This window comes from Rattus norvegicus, chromosome 20 (genome assembly GCF_036323735.1).
Source record: "Rattus norvegicus strain BN/NHsdMcwi chromosome 20, GRCr8, whole genome shotgun sequence".
Taxonomy (NCBI): domain Eukaryota; kingdom Metazoa; phylum Chordata; class Mammalia; order Rodentia; family Muridae; genus Rattus; species Rattus norvegicus.
In genome coordinates this window covers 52,267,243-52,288,118 of record NC_086038.1, presented here as the reverse complement: position 1 = coordinate 52,288,118, position 20,876 = coordinate 52,267,243, and positions in this window count along the sequence as shown.

The following is a 20,876-nucleotide window of genomic DNA, read 5'->3' as shown; positions in this document are numbered from 1 at the left end:
CATTAGATGCTGAGAAAGCATTTGACACTATTCAACACCCCTTCATGTTAAAAGTCTTGGACAGGTCAGAAGTTCAAGGTCCATACATAAAGTCATAGTAAAAGTATACAGAAACCAGAAGCCAGAATAAAATTAAATGGAGAGAAACATGAAGCAATCCTGTAAAATCAGAGACTAGACAAGGCTGCCCACTCTCTCCCTACCTATTCACTATAGTACTCAAATTCCTAGCCAGAGCAATCAGATATCAAAAGGAAATCAAAACGATACAATTTGGAAAGCAAAAATTCAAAATATCGCAATTTGCAGATGATATGATAGTAAGCTTATAGGACCCCAAAAGTTCTACAAGAGAACTATTAAGACTGACAAACAACTTCAGCAACGTAGCTCAATATAAAATTAACTCAGAAAATCAGTAGCCTTCTTCTACTCAAAGGATAAATAGGCTGAGAAAGAAATTAAGGAGATAACACCCTTCACAATATTAAAAAATAACATACAAATACCTCGTTGCCAGTGTAACCAACAGTGAAAGATCTGTATGACAAGAATTTCAAGTCTCTGAAAAAATAAATCAAAGATCTCAGAAGATGGAAAGAACTTCCATGCTCATGGATTGGCAGGATTAATATTGTAAAATTGGCCATCTTGCCAAAAGCAATGTATAGATACAATGCAATCCCCCTCAAAATTCCAACTCAATTCTTCATAGAGTTAGAAAGAGCAATTTTCAAATTCATTTGGAATAACAAAAAAAATCCAGAATAGTGAAAACTATCCTCGGCAATAAAAGGAACTTCTGGGGGAAACATCATCCCTGACATCAAGCTGTATTACAGAGCTATAGTGATAAAAAAAAATGTATGGTATTGGTACATAGACAGGCTAGAATAGAATTGAAGACCCAGAAACAACTTTGGTACTTGATCTTTGACAAAAGTGCTAAAAATATCCCATTAAAAACAACAACAACAACAACACAAACAGCATTTTCAACAAATGGTTCTGGTTTAACTGGCAGTCAGCATGTAGAAGAATGTAAATCAATCCATTCTCATTGCCCTGTACAAAGCTTAAGTCCAAGTGGATCAAGGACCTCCACTTAAAACCAGATACACTCAAACTAATAGAAGAAAAACTGAAGAAGAGCCTTGAACAAATGGGCACTTGGGAAAATTTCTTGAACAGAACACCAATGGTTTATGCTACAAGATTATGTTGACAAATGGGACTTCATAAAATTACAAAGCTTCTGTAAGGTAAAGGGCACTGTCATTAGGACAAATAGCAACCAACAGATTAGAAAAAGATCTTTACCAATCCACATTCAATTGTGGGCTAATATCCAATATATGTAATGAACCCAAAAAGTTAGACTTGAGAGAATCAAATAATCCTATTAAAGATGGAGTAAAGAGTTAAACAAAGAAGTCTCAGCTGAAGAATCTCAAAGAGGCACCTAAAGAAATGCTCAACATCTTTAGTCATCAGAGAAATTAAAATCATAACAACCCTGAGATTCCACCTCACACCAGTCAGAATGGCTAAGAGCAAAACCTCAGGCGACAACAGATGCTGGTAAGGATGTAGAGAAAAAGGAACAATCCTCCATTGTTGGTGGAATCGAAAGCTGGTTCAACCACTCTGGAAATCAGTCTGGCAGTTCCTCAGAAAACTGGACATGGTACTACCTGAGGACCCAGCTATACCTCTCCTGGGCATATACCCAAAGGATGTTCCAAAACACAAGAAAGACACATGTTCCACTATGTTCACAGCAGCTTTATTTATAATAGTTAGAAGCTGAAGGAACCTAGATGTCTATCAACAGGAATGGATAAGAAAATGTGGTGCATTTACACAGAGGAGTACTACTTTGCTATTAAAAGCAATGATTTCATGAAATTAATAGGGAAAAGGTTTGCAATAGAAATTATCATCCTTAGTGAAGTAACCTAATCACACACCACACACCCCCCCCACACACACCAAATGCACTCACTGATAAGTGGGTATTAGCCCAAAATCCCAATTATCCAAGTTACAATCCACAGACAACATGAACCTCAAGAAGGAATACCAAAGTGCAGATGTTTCAGTCCTTCTTAGAAGGGGGAACAAATACTTTCATAAAAGAAAATACAGAGACAAAGTTTGAAGCAGAAACTGAAGGAAAGGTCATCCAGAAACTGCCCCACCTAGGGATCCAGCCTATATACATACAGACACCAAACCAAGATAATATCACTGATGCCAGAAATGCATGCTGACAGGAGTCTGATATACCTGACCCCTGAGAGGATCTGCCAAAGCATGACAAATACAACAGTCGATGCTTGCAGCCAACCATTGAATTGAGAACAGGGTCCCCATTGGAGGAATTGGAGAAAGGATTGAAGGAGCAGGAACCCCATAATAAGAACAATACCAACTAATCAGAGCACCCAGGGACTAAACCACCACCCAAAGAGTACATATGGACAGACCCATGGCTCCAGCTGCATATGTAGCAGAGGATGGCCTTGTTGTGCACCAATGGGAGGAGAAGCCTTTTGTCCTGCCAAGGCTTGACACCCGCCCCCCATACCCAGTGTAGGAGAATATCAGGGTGTGGAGGCAAGAAGGGGTGAGTGGATGGATTAAGGAGCACCTTCATAGAAGAAGAGGGAGGAGGAATGGGTTAGGGTGTTTATGGAAAGTAAAACCAGGAAAAGGGATACCATTAGAAATATAAATAAAAAAATATGCAATAAAAGAAAACTAAAATCAAACAAACAAACAAAGAATCTTAGTCATGGAAAAAACATTCTTCAAAATGACATCCTGAAATTTCCATGTCTAATATCATACCTAAGAGGGAAATCCTAGATATGTTTCCTTCAAAACCTAGATCAAGACAAAAATCCCCATTTGCATACTCTCTTATATCATTTTTGCCATGAACAGAAACAATTAGGCAGGAGAAAGAATAAAAGCTGTCCCTATTGGAAAGTAACCTGTCAGCTTATTTGTATTTGCAGATGGTATAGCCTTATCCATACCAAAGCACACACACTCCATCAAAAACATGTTAGAATCGATAGGCAAATTCAGAAAATTTGTTAGAAATGTGATTTGTTTAAGGATTTGGATTCAATCTCCAACACACACACATACACACACATACACACACACACACACACCACACACACACACACACACACACACACACCACACACACACATACACACACATACACACACATACACACATACACACACATACACACACACCACACACACACATACACACACACCACACACACATACACACACATACACACACACACACACACACACACACACACACACACGCATACATCCCCATACATAAGCAGAGAGAGAAAGAGACAGAGACACTGAGACATTATGGCAGAAACAGAGAAGGACAGGTAGAAAAAAAGACAAACATATAGAGACAGAGAGAGACAATCAAATAGAGACAGAGAAAGACAGAACAAAAAGACAATCAGATAAAATGTCTTCCAATGAGATCTTACTCATGCTTGTTTTTGGACTATAGTTGAGTCTCAGGCCAAATCTACTATGCTTCATTTGTTTATGGCATGTATTTTAACCAACCACATTTTTCTATTAAACTTTGATAATCAATGCCCAGTGGTAGTCTCCTGAAGCTCAATGTTCCAAAACTGGGGAGAATGTAATTGGCACTCAACTACTGAGTTGCCCTGAGCTGTTTTCTTCATTGCTCAGGTTTGATTGCTGAAATGGATTTTGGTTTTGTAAAATACTTCTCACCGTAAAAAATTAAATGTGGGAAAGTAGGGATAAAATAGAGGTTCCTGAAGAAGAACCCCACAGGAAGAACACCACAGTCAACTAATCTGGATCCCTGGGCACTCTAAGAGACTGAACCACCAACCAAAGAGTATGCCTGGCTTTGAGCTAGACCCCAGTGCACATATGTAGCATATGTGCAGCTCATTGTTCATGTAGGTCTCAAATAACAGAAGCAAAAGGCTACCCCTAAATCTGTGGCTTGTGTGTGGAATCCATTCCCCTCATTGCTGTCTTTTCTAGCCTCAGTATAAGAATGCCTAGCCCGCAGACAGAGATGTCATGTGCCAGGGCTGGGGGATATGCAAGGGTGACTCCATACTCTCAGAGGAGAAGGGGAAGAGGGAGAGAGGGAGGGACTATGAGACAGGGAGACTAGAGAAGTCAGGGGTGTAAGATGAATAAAAATATTGTAAAAAAAAAGATAAGATAATTATGTGAGAGTAGAGATGGGTACAACATAATGGTAGAGATGAGGAAAATACTTCAGAGTCAAGTTTCCTGTATGATTGGAGGAAAAATGAAACTATTCATCCAGGGACCAACCAAAACCCACCAACATTTAAGTTTGCATACAACTTTGGCTAGTTCATACAGTAAGCCTGACCTTTAGAAAAGGTCAGCACATAGTTATTCTAAAATTGTTATTATTAAATGAGGAATTACTATTTAATCATTAAAAAGAGAATTAAATTTGGTTTTGGAGAAATTAAAAATAATAAACAAACAAATAAGTGGCCTTACATGATATAATAAGTGGGGAAAAGTGGATTAGTGATTATTTGGGGAATAACGTCATCAACATTATTTTTTTTTCACTCTGTTAATGTCACTGTTAATTTGGGATTTAAAAGTAGTGATGGGGCTGGAAAGATGGCTCAGTGGTAAAAAGCATGCACTGCTTTTCCAGGCTATTTATTTCCAATATCTCAGACATGCATGACAATTGGAAACAGTTCATAGATCCTGTTTCATGGGATCCTATATCCTCTTACGGTCTTTCGAGGTACCAAGCACACACATGGTACACACATGTAAAGGCACACAAAACATGTATGCACATAAATAGATAATTTTTAAAATTCATTTTAAAGTCTGTGATTTATACACTGTGAAACAGAAACGGAACTAGTTTTGACTTAATTGGCTGGCACAATATTAATTAATAGCAATGTCACAGAGAATAAAAACACAGTATGTTCAAATACATTATCTAAGTGGAAATTCTCAAAAACAAAGCCTATGTGCAAAAGGATAAGTCCATATGGTCCCAGTTCTTTGTGAAGTATCTAAAAACTACTGAGTTGCTCAGGAGGCCGAGTTAACATTTTAAATGTTTTATTTCGGAATTCTGTCGTAGAGTATCCTGCATCATCTCAGCATCTTGACTCTAAAACAATATTTACGTATATTATTAGTGTTAAAACGCTCTTCAACTTACCAACTCCAGAGTAATGTTTTTGCAAATAGAGCTTTCTGTCTACTGTAGCAATTTGCAGTCTTGTTTGATTGTGGTTTTGGTTTTAAGGTAGAACTTTCCTGGGAAAACTTCGGTAAACCGGTATCAGGATTCCTTACGGATTTCAACGTTCACATATACTCAAGTCCCATGTGTATTACAGTGTTTTCATATAGCACAATATCCTCAAAAACAAATTAAGTTCTATGTTACTTACAAGAACTGAAACATATGCTTGCTGCATACACCTATTGGAATATAGATATTAAAAATTAATTACCAAAACAAAGGCTACCTTTTTGCATTCATGGTGACATTTCAAACTATAGTTGTTTCAGTCTATCATATTAAATCCAGGGCTATGATGTCCAAGTATATTCAGATGGTGATGTCCTAAGATAACATTGTTCAGTTAGTGACAGAATTATGAGTGATGGCAAACTATAATTGAACTAATTTTTTTCTGTTTGAACGTTATTTTTAATTTAAGAACACTGGAGAATAAAATATAAATACATGTACATGATAAGAACAAAAAGTATACCCAATTACATGATTAACACAAATATAAGTTCACATAAAGAATGGTGTTTTTGTTTAAATTTTTAGGACTTTAAAACACTAGACAAAAAGCAAAGTAGTTGGAAAAAAAAGAAAGAAAACAAACACTTGGTACAAAAAAGCTAGACAAGAATCTATTGTAGTGTATGTCACATGCAGTAGGAGCCCAGGCAAAGTCTTAGGGAGATCCTGAATTGCTGGCCTGGAGACGACCAGTATCCCAGATGTTTACTGAACACTGTGCCCAGTGGAAAAGTAAACTTTTTATTGATAATTTTATGACATGAAGTAAAGTTTTAGCAGATTTTAAGTTTGTATCCTTTCACCCAAGCTGGGGAATAGGACTTTATCTTCTTTTCTGATAACATTTTAAAGATATAGTCTGCAGGTTCTTGAAAGGAATGCTTCTGAGTTGTAAAACTGACAAAAGGCTATTAGTACGATTTACATCTAAAAGAAGCAGAGAAAGGATTTACAAATACAAGTAATTTAAAAAGGATGGCTCTTAGAATGGAGCTCCCAGAGCTCAGGCTTTTGAAACACATCAGTGTCATCAGGGAGGGGCATTAGAGGCTGGGCCTGTTACTTGTAACAACCAACTTCAGAAAAGAACACATCAAGATACAGGATGCAAAATAAATGATGTTATAAAAAGACAAATATAACTACTTAAAACTAAATTCCAGTTTTCATTAAAAGTATTTAAAATCCACCGAACACTACAATTTTAACAATGCTAAAAAGAAGTCATAAAAATAAATTTGTAAGCAAAAGTAGCCTCTCTGACAACCATAACATGCCAGGAGCCAAAAGAGGAGAGAGATAGGTGCTGTTAAAGTAAGGACTCAGAAGAGATACAGTTTGAAAGAGTGGTAAGAAAAAAATGAGGTAGGAACACTCACTCAGCCCTCTATGTGATATCATCAAATCCCTCTCCTCAAGGTTCAGTGATCTATGCAGAAGAGGAAACAGAAAAAAAAAAATGGGAGTAGATGACTACAAGAACAAAGAACAAGGCTGCTATGCATATGAACTCACAGAGACTGTGACATACACACAAGACCTGCACATCTTTAAATTAGAAGATATTCTAGTTCTGAGAAGTGGAAGTAAACATAAAAACCCATTCCTAGGCTGAAGCTATTTACAGCTGATGCCTGATAAAAGGAGAAAATCAGTTTGTTTGATTGTTTTCCAGTAAAGTGTCACACACCAAGGCAGACTCCATGCCTAGGAATACTATGGCAATGCAAACAAACTTCACTTTCTTCTTTTTCTTCGTTTTTTTGTTTTGTTTTGTTTTGTTTTTGCACATTGTCATTATCATTATTATTGTTGTTGTTGCTATTACTACTATTTATTTTGGTTTATTTAAGTATTTTTGTCTTAGTGGTTTATTTTCTTCCACAATTCTTTTCTGTATTTTTCTTGTATTTTTTTAGATTATCTTATAACTGCATCATTTATTTTTTTTTCTTCCATTTGTTTCTTCCAAACCCTAGCACATAAATTGAAGAGTTTTGCACTAATTTCGTCAGCAGAAGTGATTTAAAGATAACCTGAGTTTGACTATTTTACATTGTTTATGGTGATCACTCTTATGAAAGTCTACAATGAAATGAGTGGGACAAAAAGAAATACAAATGAACAGTTTGAGTAGAAAAGGAGCACCGACCTAGGAAGCGGAAGGCCCTGGGTTCGATTCCCAGCCCCGAAAAAAAGAACCAAAAAAAAAAAGAAAGAAAAAAGAAAAGGAGCACCGAAAAATGTAAGGCTGGAGCCGAATCCTGGGCTCAGGAGATGAAATTTTTAAAGAAAAGCCTGGGGGCTGAACGGAATAAAGGGCTTGGTGCCTTTGGTGCTAGAAGTGACCCAGCCATTCAGGCAAGTGGTGAAAGAATCCCCCACAAGAGCCTGGGGGATGTCTTCAGCCTGAGCAGCATTAACATTAAGGAGTGAAAGCATATGCAGATGTAATCCAAGGAGTAGGGCCAATTCTTCCCCCCCACCCACCCCACCCCCCGGAGCTGGGGACCGAACCCAGGGCCTTGTGCTTGCTAGGCAAGCGCTCTACCACTGAGCCAAATCCCCAACCATGAGTAGGGCCAATTCAATCCCCCAGCAGGCGGTAGAACTTGGCAGCTCTGGCCATTTAGTTCTGGCTTTATCAAGAAGGACGCAGGACTAAAGGGACTGTGAAATCTTCTTTCTTAAATAAGGAAAACCTCTGAGGCCAGGCTTGTGGCGGCCGAGTCCCTGAAGGGAATCCTCCTCTCCTCCTCGGAGGCTGTTGATGAAGCTGATGACGTAGTTGGAAGCTGTTAAACTTTTTTGTTCGTGACTCCAAAATGTTGGAGATGGCACAGCCATGTGATATCTGCCTAGGAGACCTGGAAACATGAAGTAGAACCAACCCGAGAAACACAAGTGCGTTGCTATCAGTAAAGATTTAAACAGCCAGTGATCTGAAGGGCTGTCTAAGCTGTTTGACATGAGACAGAAATTTTTAGGATTCGGAGTTTGCCCTGGTGAGTTACAGCCTTGCTTTTGTTCAGTATTTCCTCACTACGCCTCTATTCTACGCTTTTGGAATAGTACAGTATGTTTTGTGCTATTGTTTGTTAGAAATAGATAAAACCAATTTGACTTGTACAGGAGCTTGCCTTGAGTCTCAGAAGATAGACCGAGTTACCTGGCAATACTAAGGATTCCCTGTTGACAGCAGAGACCAAGAATCTTAAAGATACACTTGCACTCATGCACCCAGACTCTAGTGACGTCAGCGGTCAAGAAAATCAAAGAGGCCTGGCACCTTGATGTCCACCAACAGGGTTTCATTCCCTAACCTAACAACAGATTTGAGGAAGGCAGGATGTCAAACATACTCGGGGCCAAACAAAGGGTTTGTAGAAGCCTAGCCTTGGATGTCAGGAATTCCAGGAGCCCAGGATAAACCAAAATAAGTCAGAACGAAAACACAGAAGCCAACTGGTGGCCAGAAATAACCAACGGGTTGTGGGAAGTTTCCCTTTGCCATGAACATCATCAAGATTGCCAGATCAGGATTCCCCCACTAGAAATTCAGAAACATCTGCAGAATGAAGGAAATAATGTTTACTGTTTTTATTTTAAAATGTAGCCATTCATTTCTACCATTCATAGAGTGGTTACCTATCCCAAGGTGAACATATCATATCCCTGGAGTAACTTGCTGGCCTCTCAATGGTCTGGGAGTAAAAAGCCTTGCTTTAACAGAATTTTGATGGAATTTGTTGTTATGAGATATGTAGATTAGATAGATAGATGTGTGTGTGTGTGTGTGTGTGTGTGTGTGTGCAAAGTGCATTTAATCTAACTTGAAAAGTTCTCATAGTCCTTCACACTTTCAACATTGTTTAAAAGTTATATTTATTTATTTTCCTCATTGGGGAGTTTTAAATGTTAAACCTGAAAATCATAGGAGAAAAACTAGTTCTATAATTTTGAGACAAAAATGACAAAAGCGAAGCAAACTTAAATTAAATTCTGTCCAGGATGGTCTATTCCTGGGTTACCAGAAATTGGCCATGAATCATATTTTGGGAGGCTTAAAAAAGGCAAAACCACAAGGCCACTGTATTTCCCATTAGGTCAAATTAGGGGCCAACATACATCCTGATGTATTTCCTATCCTAGTACCTCCTGCCCACATTCTGTATGTGTCTTGTTATTTCCCGTAAACAAGAGCATCCAGTGTTTCAGGACATATCTGTCCTTGGGTAAGTGTGGCTTACATGATAACATTGGCCCTTACATCTTTACACTATCTTTCACAATTAGAAAAGCAAAACTGTATGGAAACAACTTTCTTACTGTATGTTACAAAATAAAAGGTGTCTGAGAAAGATCAGAATTTACTCAAACATTATCCAATCAGAGGTTCTTTTTAGCAAAATTGTAAAGAGTTTGAAGCATATAAAGAATAATAAATGATATATTTATGGAAATGTATATGTTTTGTTTCTGAGTTATGTCTGGGAGTCTATTATTCAATTATGCCAGTTTCTATGAGATATTGTGAGATGACAAATGTCTAAAATCACTATAAAACTTTTCATCATTTTGTTTTGTTTCTCTTGTTTTAATGAGGGTTGCTTTGTAGACCAAAATAGCCTGGATCTTCTTCCCTTCTTTCCTCTGGTTTCTGACTTCTTGGTATACAAGCATGTGCCATCATGCCTGACTGATGTCCACAAATCTTTATTACAAGTACTTTTACTGTTGAGCTTTTGGAGTTCCTCACACTTCCAGATCCTAACTATCCACTAATATATAACCCATATTTTCACACATTTTTAAGTTGCCTCAGCTCTCTTTTGATTGATTCCTTTGCTAGGCAGAAAAATTTCATCTGACAGAATCCAAAATAAAGCCCTATCCACACAGATAAGAAATGGGGAAAAGAAAGCACAAATCCCCAACATAGCAGAGGTACAAGGGCTCATCAGAAGGCAATCCAATCAATAAAATAATGAAATCAATATTGGAACAAAGAGGATAGAACTGGAGATTTCCATTTTAAGCTAAATAGGTCAATTTCTAACAAAAAGAATATGGTCTCATACTTATCCCCAAGCTAAGAAAGGTGATGTCATTAAAGTTAAAAAATAAAAAGGACATGCTGGAGAAAGTTTAAGAAAATAGTGAGAGAATAATCAATGTATAGTAAATTATAGTAAAAAGGTCTTGTTTTGGTCTACTGTTTTCTCACTATCATCCTTTTCTTCCATTTTGGAAAAACAATGTATATTCTGTGCCATTATATGTTGGAAGCATATGTGATCTGATTTTTAATTTTGAGTTCGTATGATTCTCAAAAGAGACTTTGAACTTATATAGACCATGGGGACTTTTGTCATTTCTTCCTTATAAGTTACAAGGCAATGGGGGCCAGAGAGTGCAATGTGCTGGTTGTGTAGGGAATCCTTTCATAGACTCATTTGTTTGAATGCTTGGTCATAGGGAGTGGCATTACTCAGAAATGTGGCCTTGTTGGAGGAAATATGTTACTGTGAATGCAGGCTTGATGTTTTATCTACACTTAAGCCATGCCCAGTGGGACAGTCTCCTGCCTTGGGATTAAGACACAGCGTTCTTGACATGTCCTGCATGCTGCCATGATGATAATGGATCAAATGTGTGGAACGTAACTAACTAAATCCATTTAAATATTTTCCCTCATGAGTTTCTCTGATCTCAGTGTCTCTTCACAGCAGGAAAATCCTAATTATAATAAACTGTTACGTAATGATAACAAGAAGGATACTAGAGAGGAATAGTGGAATGGCAGAGGTCAAGGAGGACCAGGAATGAAGAGGACCTTTTGAAAGCAACAGGACCAATGTACAGCTAACCCATACATGTGTTAGTAACTTTAAAGATTGATTTAGTCATTTGAAAACTTCCCACAAGAAAATATTGAGATGCAGAAGCACCACTGGTATCTTCTAATATACATATATAAACTAATAGCAAATTTCCTAAAAGCTTCATCAACCAGCAAAAGAGCACCAGCTGTACACATATGTTTTTAAAAGTATTAGCCATACTCACAGGGGTGGAAACAACCCAAAAGGCATCAGCTGAGGAACATATGGTCAATAAATGGGGCGTGTACCAGCAGAATGAAATATTACCTGACAATGGCCATGAATAATGGTTAAGTTTTGTAACTTTATGCTAAGTGAGAAGCCACTTAAGTATGAAGCAGTTTATCAAACTCAAAGCCAATAAATAAACAACACTAAACAGACAAAAGGAATTTATGATTTGCCCAGTGCATGAGAATCAGTATCAAACAATAAGGGTATTTTTAACGTAATCATTTTGTTTTACAGTAAACACACACACACACACACACACACACACACACACGATTTCTGCTTTCTTGTCCCTCACACTTCTACAAGGCCCTTTCCTTTCAGTAACTTTCACTTTTGATGTTCATTTTTTGTGCAACTGAGAGTTCAATTAAGAGTTCTTTGTCTGAACACTGTTGGGAGATGTTTCTTTTAAGTAAAGGCCATCGATCAATGGCCACAACACTAAGGAAAATGGCACACCTTCTTCCAGAAAACTTTAATATTCCAATGCATGAGGATTGAACCAATTAATGCTTACAGGTTTTCTTGAAAGGAAAGGAAAGAAGCTTCAGAAACTACAATTGGAAAATAAAAGTAAATGATTCCCCAGACACACTGAACAAATCAGATAAACCTATTTATTGCCTAGAGAATTTTATAAACCGATTCACTCTAAGGCAGGAGAAGAGCAATAATCCTCTAAACTCAGCAGATAGAAGATGAGGACTTGAGAAGAAAAGAGTGAACAGCTTTTATAAGACACACTGCCAAAAGGGAAGGAGTGAGCATGTGACAGTGACACAGAAAATCAAAAAAAGCTCGGAATACCCATGATACAATTTACAGGTCATGTGAAGATCAAGGAAAATGAAGACCTAAGTCCTACTTAGAAGAGATAAAAAAATAATCAGAGGTGGTTGAGGGTCAGAGGGACTTGGGAGGAAGAGAAGAGAGGGAGGAAAAAAAAACAGGGACAGAATTAGGTTTGGGAGAAGACAGGCAAGATGTAAGGTCAGGAAACTGAACAGCAATGGGGCATGGGGAACTGGGGATAGCCACCAGAAAGCCCCAGATGCCAGGATAAATGCCAGGCTCCCAGGATCAAACCTGGAAGACATTAGCTGAAATATCCAACAACAGGGAGAGAGAAACTGTTGAGACCATATCCAGGGGTTAGGCAAGGCCCCAGGTTGAGGGATGAGGCCACCCAACCTTCACAAAATTTTAACCCAGAATTGCTCCTATCTAAAGGAAATACAGGGAAAAAGAGTGGAGGAGAGACTAAAAATGAAAGGTCATTCAGAGACTGCCTCACCTGGGGATCTATCCCATATGCAGCCACCAAACCCAGACACTTGCTGATGCCAAGAAGTGCATGTTGAGAGGGGCCTGCTATGGATGTCTCCTGAAAGACTGTCAAAGCTTTATCAATACAGATGTGGATGCCTGCAGCCAACCATTAAATTGAGCATGGGAACCCCAATGAAGGAGTTAGGGGAAGGACTGAAGGAGCTGAAGGGGTTTGCAACCCCATAGGGAGAATAATAATATTAACCAACCAGACCCCCTCAAAGCTCCTAGGGACTAAACCAACAACCAAAGAATACACAGAGTGACCCCATGGCTCCAGCTGCATGTGTAGCAGAAGATGGCCTTGTCTGGCATCAATGGGAGGGGAAACCCTGGGTCCTGTGAAGTCTTGATGTGTCAGAGCAGGGGAATGATAGGGTGGTTGGGTGGGAGTTGGGGGAGCACCCTTATGGGGGCAGGAGGTGGGTAGAATGGGGGGATTTTCGGAGGGAAAACCGGCAAGAGGGATAACATTCGAAATGTAAATAAATAAAATAACCAATTAAAAATAAAGATTGGCACCAGAAGTACTATACAATTATTCAACATCCACTTATAATCAGCAGAAGTAATTTCTTTCCCACCACCAAGTCTATAAAACCTCACTGTTTAAAAGACACCATGTTCCACATCTGAGGAATTACAAGTCCCTGTTCCAAGAGCTGAACCTAAACATAACTCAACAGTAGTCCTGAAAAAAAATCTACCGAAAGATAACATGTCCAAGTCATTGTCCTTTTTTAAAAATTTTCTGAGATTTCCTACATCAATACTGCATTTCTATCATTTTCTCACCCTCTTCTACTACTCCCTACTCCTGTGACACTTAATCCCTCCCAAACTTATTAATTCTTATTCATCATTATTATATAGTACGTGTGTATAGCCATATACGCTTATTTGACCTGGCAGCATGCATGAGGAAATTTCACAAGGCTCCATTCCTAGGTAAAGAAGAGATAGTGATTGCTGAGAAAGGGATATTCAGTCTTCTTCAGGAATATATGTATATATATATATATATATATATATATATATATATATATATGTATAACTTAAGAGAACTTTTGAACAAAGAGCAAGGACATTTACAGGAATATATGTATCAGCACTGCAAGTGTGAAATTAATAAGAACAATGTCACATAAAGGATATAAGAACAAGTACGTTAATTTCAAATAACTTTCAGAATGAAAGTGACTTTTTAGTTAGTAGACAAAGTCATGGTTACTATAAACATACTACATGTAACTAAAAATACCTTGATATAGACATGAAATGCCATAAACCAGTGAATGATGCTGTAATGATTGCAGAACCTGGGATAAAGTAGTTTATTCATACAGTGGAAAGCTGTCAATAATGAAAACAAATGAGCCATTGATGGTCACAACACCATGGAAGGACATTTAAAAAACGTGAGAAAAATAACTCAAACATGGCCATCGAGTAGAGGGAGTTTATTAGAACAAAACTGTTCAAGATTAAACTCATTTTGAATGATGTTAAAAGTGACTGCGTTAGAATATACAGGTGAGGACCTTAGTGAGAACTTATAGATAGAAAAAAAAAACACCCACTCTAGAAATGATCTTACTCATTTTTTAATTCTAATTCCATTATCAAAATTATACTTAGCTGGGCAGTCAGTGGTAGCACACAGATTTAATGGAGGGACTTGGGAGACAGCAGCAGGTGGATCAAGGACAGCCTGGTCCACAGAGCAAGTTTCAGGACTGCTAGGGCTACACATAGAATCCCTGTCTGGGAAAGCTAAAACTAAACTAAAATAACAAAAAAATTATTTAAAACTTTTAGAAGTTATATGTCTATTAACGCAAAAACGTTCACGGACGAAAGGATAGTGATAAGCCTGTCTGTAAAAGCCATGCAGGGTTATAGGAAGGTTCAGGGAAATAAGTTGTTCAAAATTGAAAAACAAACTGTGAGGAAATGGGCCATGTAATAGTCACCGAATTATAAATTTCAGACTAAAATGGCACAGTTATGGATGGGTATCAAAACGTATCAAATATGAAAAAGAATGCTAACACTCAACCATAAATGGTGAGGAGAGTCTCCCATGTTCATAAACTAGAACAATTAAACTCAACACTTAGAGATTATGGAGTAATGCAATACTGTGATGAAGCCCAGAAATACCTAGGGCTCTCAGACGCCAAACAGTACACAGACTTTATCCAGGGTAAAGCTAAGCCCTGCTGAGTTTCTCAATAGGATGGGACTTATTCTAGAAACGAGAAAGCATGTGGTGCTATTCTCTGTCCAATTTATTGTGTCAGTCCCAAGGATTTATTTTATATAGTTTTGTTTTCCTTTTTCCCTTCCCAGGTTGATGGTTCCCAGCCCCCTTCGCCTCTCCCTTCCTCTCCCCTCCCCTCCCCTCCTCCCAGTCCCACCTTTAGAAATCCTTCCCATTATTTCCCTTCCCCCTTTCCTCATACAGGGGGAGGACGCATCCCACCACCACATAGGTATCAACCCACCCTGGTTCATCAGTACAGCAGGACTAAGCACATTGCCTCCCACTGAGGCAAGAGACGGTGATCCAGCTACGAGAAAGGGATCCAAAGGGAAGCAACAGGGTCAAAGTCTGTGTAATTATGTAATTTTCAAACCTCAATAAACCAAACACTTAAAATCATTCTTTTTTATTTTTGTAAACTACACTTTAGAAAAAAGAAAAATAAGCCAAGCCTCATGTGACACCCATATTAACATTGTTTTTTCTCGGAGGGAAGCGTGGCATGAGCTACCCTACTGCAGCAGACATAAGTGAACAAATATTGTGTTTCCTCCTATTTTTACTGGGGTCACCCAAGTTCTTAGATGTTGAAATGCCAGTCTCAGGGTCCCCTCGTGAACCTCTTTTGTCACTGATGTGCACAACAATTATTTTTTTCATGGCATACTAGGTTGTGAAATTTTCTGTGAACTAAAGATGTGTTTCCTAAACAGTTCATAAAAGTTTTTCTTCCCTCTACAGCTGCCGGTTCTTCCAGCCCCTTAACAGATAAGGGGACCATCTCAGGCCACATAGTGAACTCATTCATCCAATCTCTCAGCTCCCTGGATACAGACCACGAAGGCAGCTCCTTACTTTCTTTTTAGAGAGCTATCGCTTCTCCTATTACCCACATTTGTCGGGACAAAAGCACAAACTCAGGCAGAAGCATCCACAAGCAGAGATCCTAAGTCTTTTGTCACCGATATTCTCCCATTCTCTGAGAACTTCAGTGTGCTGTAAATTCAGTGTCTCTCAAATTTTTCTCCACCTCCAGTCTCTTGAAGATTAGGTGCGTCTTTTCTGACTAAACCTAGACCCGGGAGTCCTCTGCTGTATATGTGTTGGGGGCCTCATCTCAGCTGCTGTGTGCTGTGTGGTTGGTGATCCAGTTTCTGAGAGATCTGGTGGTGGTGATGTTGGTCGTCAGGGTTCATCGAGACTGCTGGTCCTCCTACAGGGTCGCCCTCCTCCTCAGCTTCTTCCAGCTTTCCCCTATTTCAACCACAGGGATCAGCATCTTCTGTTCATTGGTTGGGTGTACATATCTGCATCTGACTGTTTCAGCTGCTTGTTGGATCTTTTGAAGAGCAGTCATGGTAGGTCCCCTTTTGGGAATGCCGCATACCCTCAGTAATGGTGTCAGGGCTTGGGCCTCCCCCTTAAGCTGGATTTCACTTTTGACTTACCCTCAGGCTCTTCTTCATTTGCATCCCTGCATTTCTTTCAGACAGGAAGAATTATGGGTCAAAGCTTTGGCTGTAGGATAGCAACCCCGTCCCTCACTTGATGTTCTGTCTTTCTGCTGGAGGTGGATTCAAAAAGTTCCCTCTACCCACTGTAGAGCCTATCATCTAGCCCCCCCCCCCACGTGCTGCTTTGAATCCTGAGAGTCTCTCACTTTCCAGGTCTCTGGTACATTCTAGAGGCTCTTCCAACCTCCTTCCTCCCGAGCTTGCCTGTTTCCATTCTTTCTACTGGCCCTCAGAGTTTCAGTCCTTTGCCCCCACCCAATACCAGATCATGTTCCAGTCTTCCCCGAGCCCATCCCCTTTCCCTCCCCTGCCCCTCCCTCTGTCCCCCCTTGTGTTTGCTTTCTTCTCCCTTGCAAGTGGAACTGAGGCATCTTTACGTGGGCCCTTCAGCTTGTTAAACTTTTTGAGTTCTGTGGACTGTATCTTGGGTATTCTGTACCTTTTTTGTACCTGTTTTTGTTTTTTTTTTTTTTTTTGGCTAATTTTCATTTATTATTGAGAACAAACCATGCATGTCCTTTTGGGTCTGAGTTATGCTAACGATGACATTTTCTAGTTCCATCAATCTGCCTGCAAACTCAGGATGCCCTTGTTCTTAATAGCTGAGTAGTAATCAATAGTGTAAATGAACAAATCATCTGTATCCACTCTTCTGTTGGGGGACATCTGTGTTGTTTCCAGCTTCTGGCTATTATAAATAAGGCCACTATGAACATAGTGGAGCATGTGCCCCTGTGGCGTGGTGGGGCATTTTGAGGGTATATTTCCAAGAGTGGTATTTCTGGATCTTTAGAAAGGTCTATTTCCAATTTTATGAAGAACCTCCAAATTGATTTCCAGAGTGGTTGTACCAGTTTGCACTCCTACCAGCAATGGAGGAGTGTTCCTTTCCTCTTTCTCCACATCCTCGCCAACATGTGCTGTCACCTGAGTTTTTAACCTTAGCCATTCTGAGTGCTGTAAGGTGGAATCTCAGGCTTGTTTTGATTTGCATTTCTCTGATCACTAAGAACTTTGACCATTTCTTTAGATGCTTCTCAGTCATTCGAGATTCCTCTATTGTGAATTATCGATTTAGTTCTATACCCCATTTTTTGATTGGATTGCTTGTATGTTTGTTTGTTTGTTTGTTTGGTTGGTTGGTTGGTTGGTTTTTGGTGGTAAGCTTTTTGAGTTCTTTATAGATTTTGAATATTAGCCCTCTATTAGATGTGGGGTCAGTGAAGATTTTTTTTCCCAATCTGTAGTTTGCAGATTTGTCTTAATTGACTACATCCTTTGCCTTCCAGAAGCTTTCCAGTTTCATGAGGTCCCATTCATCAATTCTTAGAGTGTGAGCCATTGCACTTCTCTTTAGGAAATTTCCTCCTGTACCACTGAGTTCAAGGCTCTTCCACATTTTCTCTTCTATTAGATTCACTGTATCTGGTTTTACGTTGAGGTCTACGATCCACTGGACTTGAGCTTTGTTCATGGTGACAAATATGGGTCTATATTCATTTTTCTACATACAGACGTCAAGTTATACCAGCACCATTTATTGAACATGCTTTCTTTTTCCATTGTATATTTTTGGTTTCTCTGTCAAAGATCAAGTGTATGTAACTGTGTGGTTTTATTTCTGGGTCTTCGATTCTATTCCATTGATCAACCTATCTGTCTCTGTACCAGTATCATGCAGTTTTATCACTACTGCTCTGTAGTACAGCATGAGGTCAGGGATGGTGATTCCCCCAGTCGTTCTTTTATTGTTAAGAATTATTTTCACTGTTCTTGTTTTCTTTGTTGTTGTTGTTGTTGTTGTTGTTGTTGTTTTGTTTTGTTTTGTTTTTTGCCTCCCCAGATGAATTTGAGAGTTTTTCTTTCCATGTCTTTGAAGAATTATGTTTGGATTTTGATGGGGAATGCATTGAATCTGTAGATCGCCTTTGGTAGGATGGCCATTTTTACTATGTTAATTCTGCTAATCCATGAGCATGGGAGATCTCTCCATTTTCTGAGATCTTCTTCGATTTCTTTCTTGAACGGATTGAAATTTTCATCATAAAGACCTTTCACTTATTTGGTTAGAGTTACCCCCAAGATATTTTATATATCGTGGCTATTGTGAAGGGAATTGTTTCCCTAATTTCTTTGCCAGCCTGTTTATCATTTGTAAAAAGAAAGGCTAGTGATTTATTTGAGTTAATTTTGTATCCAGCCACATTGCTGAAGTTGTTTTTCAGCTGGAGAAGTTCTCTGGTAGAATTTTTGGGGTCACTTATATATACTATCACATCATCTGCAAATAGTGATATCTTTAATTCTTCCTTGCCGATTTGTATCCCTTTGATCTCCTTTTGTTATCTTATTGTTCTAGCTAGCACTTCAAGGACTATATTGAATAGATCGTGGGAGAGTGGTCATCCTTGTCTTGTCCCATACTTTAGTGGGATTGCTTCAAGTATCTCTCCATTTAATTTGATATTGACTGTTGTTTGCAGTAAATTGCTTTTATTATGTTTAGGTATGGGCCTTGAATTCCTGCTCTCTCCAATATTTTTAACATGAAGGGGGTGTAATATTTTGTCAAATGCTTTTTCTGCTTCTAAGGAGATAATCATGTGATTTTTTTCTTAGAGTTTGTTTATATGGTGCATTACGTTAATGGATTTTTGTATATTGAACCAACCTTGCATCCCAAGGATGAAGCCTACTTGATCATGATGAATGATGGTTTTGATGTGTTCTTGGATTTGGTTTGGGAGAATTTTATTGAGTATTTTTGCATCGATAATCATAAGCAAGATAGGTCTGAAGTTCTCTTTTTTGGTAGGACTTGTGTGGCTTAGGTATCAGAGTAATTGTGGCTTCATAGAACGAATTGTGCAGTTTTCTTTCTGTTTCTATTTATGGAATAGTTTGAGGATTATTGAAATATTTAATCTTTGAAAGTCTGATAGAATTCTGAAGTAAATTCATCTAGCACTGGGCTTTTATTTTTTGGTTGGGAGGTTTATAGTGACTTCCTTTTCCTTATGGGACATGGGCCTGCTTAGAAAGAATGCCTGCTCTGGGTTTAACTTTGGTATGTGGTATCTGTCTAGAAAACCATCCATTTTGTGTAAATTTCCCAGTTTCGTTGAGTAGAGACTTTTGTAGTAGGATCTGATGATTTTTTTTTAATTTCCTCAGATTCTGTTGTTATGTCTCCCTTTTCATTTCTGATTTTGCTAATTTGTTTATTTGTTAATTTGTTAATTGCTTCTTGGCCCTTTAGTTACTTTGGCTAAGGGTTTATCTATCTTGTTGATTCTCTCTAAGAACCAGCTTTTGGTTTTGCTGATTCTTTGTATTGATCTCTTTGTTTCTATTTGGTTGATTTCAGGCCAGAGTTTGATTATTTCCTGCCTTCTACTCCTCTGGGATGAGATTGCTTCTTTTCCTTCTAGAGCTCTCAGGTGTGCTGTTAAGTTGCTAATGTAAGATCTCTCCAGTTTCTTTACCAGTGCACTGAGTGCTATGAATTTTCCTCTTAGCATTTCTTTTATTGTGTCCCATAGGTTTGGGTATGATGTGTCAACATTTTCATTAAATTCCAGGAAGTTTTTAATTTCTTTCTTTATTTCATCATTTACCAAATTATCATTGAGTAGAGAGTTGTTCAGATTCCATATGTATGAGGGTTTTCTGTTGCATTTGTTGTTATTGAAGAATAGCTTTAGGACTATTCTTACAGTGGACTGATAGGGTGCATGGAATAATTTCAATTTTCTTGTATCAGTGGAGGGTTGTTTTGTGATCAATTATATGGTCGCTTTTGGAATAGGTACCATGAGGTGAAAAGAAGGTGTATTCATTTCCATTTGGTTCATTACTTCTATTAGTTTCACTGTGTCTCTGTTTAATTTCTGTTCAATGACCTGTCCTTTGGTGAGAGTGGGGTGTTGAAGTCTCCCACAATTATTGTGTGGGGCTCAATGTGTGTTTTCAGCTTTACTAAAGTTTCTCTCATGAATGTGGGTACCCTTACATTTGGGGCATAGGTGTTTAGGATTGAGAGTTCATCTTGGTGGATTTTTCCTTTGATGAATATGAGGTGCCCTTTCTCATCATGCTTGATAACTTTTGGTTGAAAGTCTATTTTATTGGATAATAGGATGGCAAATCCAACTTGTTTCTTAGGGCCATTTGCTTGGTAGAACTTTTTTCATCCTTTTACTCTGAGATAGTGTCTCTCTTTGTTAATGAAATGTGTTTCTTGTATGCAGCAAAATGCTTGATCTT